Source organism: Scleropages formosus, chromosome 6, assembly GCF_900964775.1.
Source record: "Scleropages formosus chromosome 6, fSclFor1.1, whole genome shotgun sequence".
NCBI lineage: Eukaryota > Metazoa > Chordata > Actinopteri > Osteoglossiformes > Osteoglossidae > Scleropages > Scleropages formosus.
In genome coordinates, this window is record NC_041811.1 from 13,605,145 (window position 1) to 13,614,884 (window position 9,740).

Below are 9,740 nucleotides of genomic sequence, written 5' to 3' on the forward strand. Positions count from 1 at the left end.
TTCTATGTCACGCCAAAACAGAAAAGAAGCTCCCTGCAAAAAAGAAAGTAACACTAAAACATGGGCTGACAACGGCTGCGGTTTATGGAATATCTGAATTTGCAAAATCTGATCAGAAAAATCTTTATTACTACACAACAAATAGAAGTTGTATAGCCATGTGACCATGACTTTTATTTATTTTATTTTATTCTTTCACCTTATTATGTTACAATGTTGCCCAGAGACAAGCATGTAAAGCGATGTTCACGATGGACATGAGCTCCTTGTGATTTCTACCAGGTTAGTGTAGTGGTTTCCTAGCAGTCAAAGGACCTGTGTTTGGATCCCACCTCCTTCTGAGCAACATACTTAATCTGAACTGATACAGTCAAAATTACCCAGCTGTGTAAATGGGAAAACATTTTAAGGTGCTTTGGAGAAAAATGTCAGATAAAGGAAAAAAACCATAAATAATGTAGAGAGAAAGTCATGTACATGCATATCATGCAAATAAAGACTCCTGCTGCTTGTCATGTTGCTCATTGAGTCATCATGTGCAGTGGAAGAGCATCATCAATGTAACATTTTATAATACACTCTTTCTTTGTAGATCTATTTGCCAGCTATTATAAATTATGCAAAGAGGTAATGTTAAAAACACACTTCAAAACAGCCATAAAAACTCTTTAAAAAGCAATAAATAGACTCCTAACCTCCTGGATGTATTTACCATTGAATTTTTCTGTACCTCCAAAGCTGATGTGGTTGTCAGGGTTTCACAGCACAGTTGTCAGCTGTTCTGTCTGCTGCTCTCCGTCTCATTTACCGCTCCGAGAAACCAGGCCAGTTTTCTAGGTAACGGCAGATTCCCAGCCTCGCATCTCATCAGTAATACCGCACACCTGTCCACTACCGACTTTCTCCCAATCGCTCTTTAAACCCCTGTCGGGACAGGAGGCTGAATTCTTTTTTACCAGTGGAAATACAAGAACCGACATCAGATTCAGTGTCTACACAGAGAATTCTTAGCCTGGGATGGAAAAAAAAAAACACGTGTCTGCGGTTCTGACAGAGGCTGGAAGCTTGTTTTGTCTTCAAGAGGCCAGGGCTGAGAAAAAACGAATTCTGCAAAGACAGCTCCAGGGGTAAAAAAAGCCACAAAGAGCTCACGGGATGCTGAGCGATTCCATCTTGTCAAGATGTAAGGGCTGGTGACATTCTCAAGGCATCACATTCCAGAGCTGTCTACTGCTTGACAGCACAGAAACCAGGCTTTACAGCCCATCCTGGCCGCAGTCAATAGCCGGAAGAAGGAGGTGGGGAAGAGGGTGGTGTGTGCATCGCTTGGGAAGCTGAGGTTCGTACGAATCATCCACACTGTGGATGAGAAGAAGGAGCCTGCTTGCTGAGGTGGGAAGACCCAGCCAGATGGAAATCACACTTCTCCAGATGGAAGGTGACAAAACCACAGAGCAGGAGCTGAGCTGAATGTTTTATGAAGTGGATCTTTTGGATGCTGTGAAGGATAAATGTTCATGTCCCGCTCAGTGCTGCCATGTGACTGTTAAAGGTGACCCGATTGTCTAAGTTCCTGGTGGTCTGCGATATTGAGAAGAATCTCAATGGAGATGTTTCAATGCACCATATACTCTTTCATTCCTGTCCAAAAAGATTGTACACCCACACTCTGGCGTACAGAAGAGTTTGGATAGTGCAGCCAAAAAGAAGGAAATCATATCACCGGCACTTTCTATAATTTGCACTTTCAGGGGTGACGGAATGTCTTAGAAGGACTGAAGGAGGAAAGCTGATGTCATACTTAAATATACATGACCTTAAGAGCTGAAGAAAACTGAAAGAATTGGATAGCATGGCCATGGGGCAGCATGTCTTGTCTAGAGGATTTTTACGAGCTTCATTGCATCTCGTTTTGAACACCCTTTTGCTAGTTTTCTATTAGCTGCAAAACAATGTACAGTGTAACCATTTATAGCGACCTAAAATTCTGCTTCTTTTTTCAAACTAGCTGATCCTGAAATACACTAATTGGAAAAAAAAAGCATTAGAGGTCAAAGGTAATTATTACGGTGTAAGTTTAATAAATTAAGGTTATTATTATTATGCCTCCAGGTAAAAAAAAAGTAAGTTTAATTTATGTTTTATGTATTTTGCTAAAATAATGGAAAATCTGTACATATTCTCATAAATATAAATTATTAATCAATTTCTTATATGCAAAGTACACACACACACACACATTTTCAGAACCGCTTGTCCCTTACGGGGTCACGGGGAACCGGAGCCTACCCGGCAACACAGGGCGTAAGGCCGGAGGGGGAAGGGGACACACCCAGGACGGGACGCCAGTCCATCACAAGGCACCCCAAGCAGGACTCGAACCCCAGACCCACCGAAGAGCAGGACTGCGGTCCAACCCACTGCGCCACCGCACCCCCTTCCATATGCAAAGTAATTAAGGTTATTTCACACCTCATCACTTGGATGGAGCTCCACTATCTTTCACTTGACCTATGAGAGTCACAGAAGCCTGTGGACAGCAGGTGGCGTAGTGGTTAGAGGTGCTGCCTTGCATTCAGGGACACAGGCTGGAATCCCTCCTCTTGTTGAAGTACCCCAGACCAAGGTAGTTGCCTTGAATTCCTCCAGCAAAAAACACTACCCAGCTGTATAAATGGGTAAGTATTGGGTATTTGTTATTAGCGAAATGTAGTAAGTCGCTTTGGAGAAAGGCGTCACCTCAAAGAATAAATAACTTCTCATGTTACTTAGAAAATACACGGCAAAAGGAAGTAACAGTGTAATGGTGCTTCTAAAGGAAGGTAAAATCCAGAGCATCTCCCTTTCTTCAGATCCTGTATCCCATCAGTTCCCCCTACCAGGTGATGCCCCAGTCACTTTGACCGTCTGCGAAAGGTGAGCATTTCTCTCAGTTCAGCCGCCCTTTATATTATACTGCCGTGACAGCTTTTTTCTTCTTAAGTTGCATAATATTCTAATATTGCATGTGTGTTTGTAATACAAATAACATCTTTTGTCTCAGCACATGTAAAATCCCATTTAATTATCATATATATGAGACCATGAGAGGGAGAGAGAGAGAGAGAGAAAATGTCTAACTTACACAGTCTAAGCCATGTATTTAGATCTTTCTGTCTTAACAACAAACTTCCTGTTTACTTGGAACCTGCCAAGTTACATTCTAACGTCAGTATGATTTTGCCTTTTCGTAAACATCGCTGACAATAAAATTCCCTTCCAGTGCATGTAACAGGACGGCACCCACTTCACTATCTGCTAACTGCCAACAGCTGCTCTTCTCAGCCAGTCCCAGGATACGAATATTCCAGGTGTCCCTTAGCCGCACCTCGCCGAACATTAGATTACGGTTTGCTTTATGTGTGCCTTTGTGAAAGTTCATGCTTTTTAACACTTTACTCCAGTGGCTTTACTGTGATATCCTCAGGGACATGTAGGGAAAAAGACAATTTTCATCATTTTTTTTGCACAGCAGCGATTTGTTCCTGTCTATGACAATAAAAATGTGACGTGAACATACCGTATCCGGACTGCTTATTCAAAGACCGGAAAACAACACGTCCTTCAATCTCAGTGGTAAACGGAACAAAACACCTGGTCGAGAGATCTCTCGAACAGTAACCGTATGCAAAATAATAATACTACTGCAAAAATATCCAGTAGTCGACTGGTTAGGGGCAGACGCTTGTGACCTCAATGTGCTCTGAGCGCTCCGCTATGGTACCCTGCTCAAGATACTTACCTTGTGCTGTTTCAGTCCAACAAAAACCTTTACGAATTAGTTAAACTGTGAGTCTGTAGCTTTCTGTATATTCTTGGAAAGCACTACTGCTCATACTTAGAGGGTCTTTTTTCTTCCAAGACACGACAGCTTAGGGCTCATCGTTATTATCAGCAAAGTCGGAAGGGTTTCCAGGCCAAGGCTTTGTGCCAAAATTTACGTGTTCCATGGCATGTCTTGCCAGACCTTCAGTGGCTTCAGAGAAAACAGTACTGGTACTAGTGCATCTAGTACCCTCCGAAAAACATATATACCCCGCAATCTCATAACAGGGTTAATTTGTTCCATGAAATCACTGCATTAGGCGAGTTCTCTTAGGATGGGATCGAATCACCATTATTTGTCATGGAAGAAATAATTGGCTCCTGGATGAATTGGCTCCTGAATGTATCTTTGAAAGTAACACTTTTTTCTTTTCAATTTTTCTTTCTCTGTCTCTGCAGTAATTTTCAATGTCTTTTCAATGCCCTTTCTTTTCAGCCTTTCAGGAGACATTTTGATGACTTGGATCACGGGTGTTTATTATGTAAAGAAATTTAGTTCATAAGATCATTGCTCGTCTTTCACTGAACAATGCAATCACACACTACGCCTTCAGAGACATTTTGTAACATTACTAGAAACATTTGATTCTAGATGATCTTCATTTGAGTGCTATAATTAAGGTTTTGTATACCACTGTCGTTGTTTCCAGGGTAATTTAGAAATTAATACACTCAATTCATCCAGAAAAATATCTTAACGTGACTGAAGGGCTAAACCTGTGGGATTGAGATACAAAGTGTGTGTCTCTGTTCCAAAGTGGGGTTTCCACCGTGCATAACAAAAGTGATTTTACTGGAAGATATGAAAATAATCATAATCAAAAATGCCATTGTGCAGAGCAAAAAAGTCTGTTGGGTGTATTTTCACAAGCCATTGTAACAATTTTTCTTCTTGAGTGAACCTGTTAAGTAAGGAATGAGCGTGTAGAGTTATTCTTCAGTATGTTAAGCTTGAGAATAATAATAATAATTCCGTGCTATGCAAAATCCATATATCACAACAATTTCGGCAAAAACCGAGAAACGAGAAAAACCTAATAAAAGACGCGTGGTTTGCTTTGTCATCATAACCATTTCTGCACAGATGTTTGTCTGCTGATATGTTGCAGACACTGCCACACGTAATGGTCTTGTAACTTTGCTTCCATTGTGCGAGTTATGTTCAATGCCCAAATGACGTTTATTTAGGCCGCAGGCCATGCCTTTGCCCATGCAATTATGCACTTGTTCAAACAAACAAGTCACACTTTCTGGATGTCAGGAAAATGTTACACAATAATGTTTCGCATCAGTGATAACTGGAGTATTTATGCCTTCTTTCTCAATCAGTTTTTCTTTTCATAGTAATTAAAATATTCATATTTATCATTTTTAATGTTCTTTTTTAAAGTCTAAATTATTCTGCAGCACATTTGCTGAAGGAAACCAGTTTCCGGCTAGGATTGAAACGTGTAACTTTCTGTTGCGTAGATACTTCCACGCATCCCTGAAGGTCTTTAACGTAGGTTCAATGAGTGTGGAAAATGTTAACGAATAAGCTCATCTATAACAGAAACTGTGTAATACATGGCATAATGAATAATGAATAATTCCAACCCTGTCGCAATTTCTTCAGAGGCCATATAATGGCGGACTTGTAGCCAAGGAGAACGAGGGGGACTGAAGTAAGTGGCCCCCGCCCTTCTCTCAGCTCAGGAAAGGCAGTAAAACACTGAGAACATAAGCAGGAACCGGCCAGGCTTCATACTGCTAGTCCCGCGGCAGGAAAGAAAACTTCCATTGTGAGATCTGTTGCCAGGATCCAGGCCTGTCAGAACTGACCTGGTTCCGCATTTACAGCCTGGCTGGACCTGCGAGATGGAAGAACAAGGTCGATGGGACCGTCCTTTCTCTGTGCTAAATGCTGCCTGCACCGTCTGGGAAAAAGGGCCACGAACTGTCTGAGGTTCCGACGCTGGGAAGCTCACGCGGTGCCGCCGAAAACATTTGCACGCCCTAATAAAGTCAAATCAGGCCATGCCGAGTTCTGGCTCGTGAGCGAATACTTGTATCCATGCATGATATAACAGTTGTATGGCTCCCCTATGAATCGATGCTCCGGATTTGCAGGGTGAAGCAGCACTTATGTGCGGCCAGTGGTGCTGTTCTTACCGTACAAGCACTTGCACTGTTTATTTTTACACTTTTATACTACCGGCAAAGCTCATCTCATAGTCTGGTGACTTTTTTCTCGAAAACTCCTTCGCTGAAATGCAAAGTTGCTCCCCAGTTTTCCATTTCTTGTTTAGACATCATTCATTGATTCGTTGCCCAATATAGGCAACGTTTCATTTCGCACTTTCTATTGGAGCTGTTCTTAAATAAATATCAAGAGAACAAAGTGTCAGTGGTTTTCTACAGTAGTTGTATCACATTTACACATAAACAGGGAAACATTTTTTTTCCAGTTGAAGGATTTTATGAGTGTTTTATAATTTGTTTTTATTAGCCAAAAGATCATAATACTTTCTCGTATCACTTCTGTGAGCCCACCAACTTTACAAGACTAAAATCAGTATCATTTCAGCTTAACCAGAAACAAACGGAACCATGACATTAAACTGGGCTATTTAAGATTTTACAAGGAAAAAATCGAAGCCATTAATTGTTGACTCTGCTGTTATCTACATCAGCTGATGAATTTTAGCAAAATAAATCACTTATTTTCAGTTAGTGTTGCAGTCCTTGGTATGAATGCGTCTTTTCTTGAACCCTTTATTCCTGCAAAGTTAAATCACCATGTTCCGAAACTGCTACAAATACATCGCATTCTTTCCCTTGAAAAACTGAAGGTAGTCCAAAAACGAGTGACTTTAATGTCATAGTGAGTAACAGGAATTAAAAAGTGTTTAACACCCAGGCTGATGCTGTAATGTCAGTTTTGCTGCCTTTCAGGAAACATGCGCAACTCTGAAGTTTTCGAAAGAATTCGCCAATGTCTTCACCAGCTGTGCATCCTCACCATGGATGGGGCTTTTGGAAGGTGTATGCAGTGAGGTGGTTGTTCGGGCCTTTGAAGGCAGCCTCATCGCTCTGACCCAGATTTGCAACTGGGGTGAGAAAGAATGCTGCTTGGCCAGTTGGAGGATTTTCGGAGTGCGTGCCATTGACAGAGCTTTAACTGCTCCAGACTTGGCAGGTGGTGTAGGGTCACTGGTGGGAGAGGGGTCAGGCTGTGGTGGAGTATGTGGATGGCATGTCATCCCACCTTGTGCTTCAGGTGTCAGCCAAGCACATTTTCTAAAGACTTGACTACCTGGTTACAGCTGTCAGCATGGTGATTGTGGGCTTTCAGCCTTCACAAATCTCAGTCCCCAGAGCTGTGACCATCTGAGAGTCAAGAAACAGCATGAATGCTGAACTTTTTCACAGCAGTTAGTCTTCCAAGGTGTGAGCTTGGAAGACAGTTTATTGGTCATAACTGCCCTGCAACACATTAAATTTGTCCCCATCAGACCTACTTTATTACCCAGTGATGCCTCATTTTAAAGGCAACCTAAATGCATTCTTTATTCTGTTGTTTTTTAATGACTCAGACCAAATTATTAATTTAATACAGTACTTTGCCCTGAATAAAACTGCTTTTAAGGCTTTGGTGCTCATGAGAATTGTACCCTGCAAGCAAGACATACCCCAGCACTCTGGAGTAAGCAGGTTCACTTGAGGTGAACTTCAACCAGCTTTTTGGTCATTAAGTATTTAAAAACTTATTCAAAATGAGTCCTGTTGAATGTTTAAAGGCACGATCTAGTCGTAAATGTCAGCATATGTAATGACGAAGAAAAAAAGTGCTCAAAGGATTCGTTTTCTTTGTCGAAACAACTTTTTATGAGATTGCAGACTGATGGTCTCTAGGAGACCGAATGACATTTTACGTATCTTGTCTCCTGCCTGCTGCTTTGAATCAAAGGAACACATGTTCGTGAGTGGGATTTCAGAGCCCAAATCTGTCAGTGCTAAGCTTTGATTTGGCAAACTATGCATTGGGTAAATTTGCAGTACAATATAATACAACTTATTTTGTAGCTCTCTCTTGTAAAATGGGGATGGGATTGTATTCAGAAGGGTACAGATAAAGAAAAAAATCAAACCATTGCATAAAAAACATTTTAAGATATTTCTGATCATATATATTAAGGTGATAGGTGAAAAATAGGAAAAAAGCAGAACAAAAAAGTGATTAAATACTTAATAAATGTAAGATATAATAGTGTAGTCACCAAGATGTGTGCCCAAAGTGTGCAACTTAAAGACTTCTGGGAAATATGGATAAATGCAATAATTTGTAAACTGATGCTCCATTACACACATTCAGAAGGTGTTCCAATACATGTTTCTGACTGACATGTTTTTTGTGACAAATTCCCCACACAAAAAGTTTAAGCAAGTAGTGCTCACCTGTAATCACAGAGGGATGCAGGTTTAAAACTCATATTAAATAGTTCCTGACTGACCTCTGATGAGGATAGGAACTCTTTAGGGTAAAAAAATACACTACCAAGTTAATTAAATAAGTAGAACAAGCAAAAGAGCTGAGACTGAACAAAAAGACTCCACACCCAGGCAACTGTCAAGTATTTGAGCTTTGCACCTCTGGCCCAGATATGCTTTACTTACACATACTGTATATAGTATATGTATGTGTAAATACTATATTTGTGAACCTATTTGTACTTTCTCATTCATTCAATGCTGAAAATTACCTGATGTCTGAGTTACACACACTCACTTTTTTTTGCAGAATGATTATAAACAAAGTAATATTCACTCTTTTGGAAGGTTGAGAAGGGTATGAAATGATTCAAGATGCCATGGTACACAAACTTGTATGTCTCTCTGTGTTTCTCTAAGAATGCAAAGGACTAGTGCTTTGTACCTATGATCAGACTGACTAAGAGGTAATAATGCACACTCGGAAACTGGATGCAACCCGTAGCATAGTGGTTTATTGACACGGGTTTGAATCCACACTGATTAAGGCACATACCCTGAATTGCTCCATTAAAAATTACCCATATACATAAATAGGTAAAACATTGTAAGTATCTTCCAAAACCCAACACAGTAGCATCAGCTAAATAAATAGATTATGATAATGGATACTGCTAGCAAGATGTTACCACAATGGAAAGCTGCAGCACCCTGATACACTAGAGCACATTTCTAGACAAAAGTTGCTGCAAAACTTTTTACTGCTCATTTCCCAGAAATAAATGAAAAACAAATCAAAATGCACCTACATAGAGAAAAACTGAGAATCATTCCCTGACCCCTTTTGTCACTGTTTCCAGATACCAGCACAACTGAAACAGATGTGCCAAGGCTATTTACTTATGCATCACGTGACTCCCAGGCACTGATGTTCCTCGGTGAAATATCACACAGACAAAGCGGTTCTCGCCTGTCAAGAAATGTCGCAACATTATTATTATTGTGTTTTCCCCAAATCTTGGGCCATTTAATTTATTACCCTCTGTTTAAAACATTGCATTACCTCATATCCCTGTCAGGTCTCCCGGCACCGTGTATAATGGAAAATTCCTGTCTCTTGCCAGGGGAGTGTGTTTGACCAAGGCTCTGATCAAGGAAGATAAAGTAATTTATAATATATTTAAGGTGCTGTTCTGGGGTACAGTGATCCCGCAATGGCAAAGGAAGCATGGACATTTCAATGACCTGATTCAGGTTGTTCTGAAGTCATCTTGGGACCAACACACCGCATCTCATGCAGTAAACTAAAAGTGGGAACTTTTTTGAAAAGCTTATTTGAGATGTGGGGTGTGGTGGTGCAGTGGGTTGGACCAGGTCCTGCTCTCCAGTGGGTCTGGGGTTCGAGT